Source organism: Nannospalax galili, unplaced genomic scaffold (assembly GCF_000622305.1).
Source record: "Nannospalax galili isolate Female #2095 unplaced genomic scaffold, S.galili_v1.0 scaffold199, whole genome shotgun sequence".
Lineage (NCBI taxonomy): Eukaryota > Metazoa > Chordata > Mammalia > Rodentia > Spalacidae > Nannospalax > Nannospalax galili.
Genome location: NW_008343559.1, coordinates 1749537 through 1752393, shown reverse-complemented (window position 1 = coordinate 1752393; position 2857 = coordinate 1749537). Strand labels below are relative to the sequence as shown.

The following is a 2857-nucleotide window of genomic DNA, read 5'->3' as shown; positions in this document are numbered from 1 at the left end:
TTTTTTTTTTTTTTTTTTTTTTTTTTTTTTTTTTTTTTCATGAGACAGAGTCTTCTTATATAAACCAGCCTAGCCTCAAACTCATAGAGATTCACCTGCTTCCGCCTCTAGAGAGCTGGGATCGAAGGCCTGGGATTCCACACTCAGATAAGCTAGACTTGTTAATTGATAATGTGTTTCTTTTTTATTTAATTTTTTTTTTCTCTTAGTCTTTTTTGAGACAGGGTCTCCCTGTAGCCCCAGCTGGCCTGGAACTAGCTATGTAGACCAAGCTGGCCTTGAACTCACAGAGATCCACCTGCCTCTGCTTCCTGAGTGCTAGTTATTGAAACGTTTTAACTATTTTTCAGTTCTGGGCATTTAGCCCAGTCCCTCATGCATGCTAAGTAAGCATGCTACCTCTGAGCCCCCAGTAGTGAGTTTCAGTGCCCCCTCTCATCTTAGTTCTACAGCAGTTTCCAGGCCACTCAGCCCCCACTGGGCCTGGGCTAGGTAGAGGATTGATTATTCCCTCTGGACCTCACTCGTGGAGATTGAGTAGGGTGAACTGGCATGAGATACCTTGGCTCACACCCAGACTTTCAAAATTGAGACTGGAGTCAAGTGATCTGATTTGAGCTCGGGCCAGTGGTGATCAGGTCATAGCTCTGAGAGTTACAAAACCTGTTCTTGGCTGGAGAAAGGCAAGAACAGTATCTCTTCCAGAGATATCAGCTTCCCTCTGCCCCAGTTCTGCACAGTCCAAAGCCTAGGACTTTTCCTACTGCCCAGATCCTCAGACAGGTTCCATTTCTGAAGGGAGATTCAGGTGAGGTTCTCTTTAAAAGGTCACACAGTAGGGCTGTGGTTAACAGCACTGTCTGCTCTTCCAGAGGACCCAGGTTCAATTCCCAGCACCCACATGGTAGATAACAACTGTCCAGGGATCCGATGCTCTCTCTTCTGGCCTCTGTGGACTTTGCCTGTCATGGGTGCACTTACATACATGTAGGCAAAACACTCATACACATAAAATATAAATAAATAAATAAATAAATAAATAAATAGATAAATAATTTAAATAAAACATCAGAGTTCAATGAAACCCCCACTCACCATGCTTAGTAAGTACTTAGCTGTGGATGGGAAAATGTGGGTGAGGATTTCCCCTTGTGATTTTTCAAATAGCTGAGGTTTCTTTGTTTGTGATGGGGTCTTGCAGTATAGCCCAGGCTGGCCTTGAAGTCTCCACCCTCCTGTTTCAGCCTCCCGAGTGCTATGATTGCAGTACCCCACCATACATGGCCTAAGCTGCTGTTGTTGTTTTGTTTTGTTTTATTCCAGCATTGTTATTTGTGATAGTATCCGTGTCCTAGACAGAAGTCTTGTGTGAGGTTTCAACAGTTGGAGCTGGCAGCAAAGAAAATATGGACAGTTCCATGCTATGAGAAGGAACATGTGATAGGGAAATCAAGGTGCTCTTTATCACTTAAGAGATGATTCGGTGGTTAAAAGCACTGATCGCTCAGGGACCCAGGTTCGACTCCCAGTACCCACATGATGACTAGCAACCATCTGTGACTCCAGTTCCAGGGATTCGACGCCTTCTGACCTCCTCGGGCATTACACAACATAGGTGCACTTACATACATGCAGACAATACACTCACACACATAAAATAAAAATAAAATAAAATATTTTAAAAAGAGTGATTTATTGTTGCTAAAATGGCTACATTGTTGGTTTTACATATTTTAAAATATACACTACTGTATCAGAGTATGTCTGCTGTGCTCTTGGCTGAAAACCTACAGGAAAAAGATAAAGAGGTGTTTAGTAAAAGATTGTGAGGCGGTAATAAGACTGGTTAAGGGCTCAGCGGTTAAGAACACTGGCTGCTCTTGTAGAGGACCTGGGTTCGATTCCTGGGATCCACATGGCAGCTAACTGTACCTCCAGTTGCAGGGGATCTGATGCCCTTTTCTAGCCTCTGTGGGTACTCATGACATGAGTGCACTTACGTACATGCAGGCAAAACACTCATACACATAAACTTTTTTTTTTTTTTAAATACTGGTTAAGCCAGGCATGGTGGCACATACCTTTAATCCTAGCACTTGGGAGGCAGAGACAGGAAGATCTCTGTGAGTTCAAGGTCAACCTGATCTACATAGTGAGTTCCAGGTCAGTTGGGGCTACAGGGAGACCCTGTAACAAAAAGACCAAAAAAAAAATTTTTTTTTTAAATATATCTTTTCAACCCCAGTTCTGCTTCACAAAATGGTTAGTCTTGAAATTATTTCTTTTGTCCAAGCCAGGAATCCTAGTTTGACCTAAACTGAGGTTCTTCAAAATCTAGGGAAAGTGTTCAGGCTGCTGCAAGAAACAGTGAGGAGCTGTGCCTCCTGCCTACATCCACAAGACAGGATCTCATGTAGCCCAGGTTGGCTTTGAACTCACTGTGTAGCCAAAGCTGGCCTTGAATTCCTGATCCTCCTGCCTCCACCTTCAGCATCCTGGGATTTCATGAGAGCACCACCATGCCGAAGCCTCCAAAGAGCTTAAATGGCCTCTGCCTGGAGCTTTACCCGCAAGGATAAAAAAAAATCCTTGTTGTCCTCATTTCCTATCCATGATCCTACCGGGTATTTCCAAAAGACAAGCAGCAACAGTGGTAAGCACTGCACCCACCTGGGAGTAGATGTTTTCTTAGCATTTCTTGGCCTGATTGCTATCTGAAGGTGCCTTACTGTGACCTTAGTTGAGCACACAGTTACTCAACTAATCTCCTGGGTAAAGGTTGTATGATACACTAGCAAGGCATGTGACAGCCTTGTGCACAGGAGTACTCTGGAAGTTAGAACCAGTCACTTGTGCG

At 43.8% G+C, this 2857-nt stretch overlaps 1 long non-coding RNA gene across 1 annotated transcript; it reads right to left on the bottom strand.

The window, feature by feature from the left end:
- Positions 1 to 1674: 1674 nt before the first annotated feature.
- LOC115071473 lies at positions 1675 to 2616 on the bottom strand. The gene is made up of 2 exons (XR_003850563.1): positions 2440 to 2616; positions 1675 to 1787 (listed from the first exon to the last, which is right to left on the bottom strand). It is a non-coding gene; the product is annotated as an uncharacterized LOC115071473 (long non-coding RNA).
- Between the last annotated feature and the right edge of the window lie 241 nt (positions 2617 to 2857).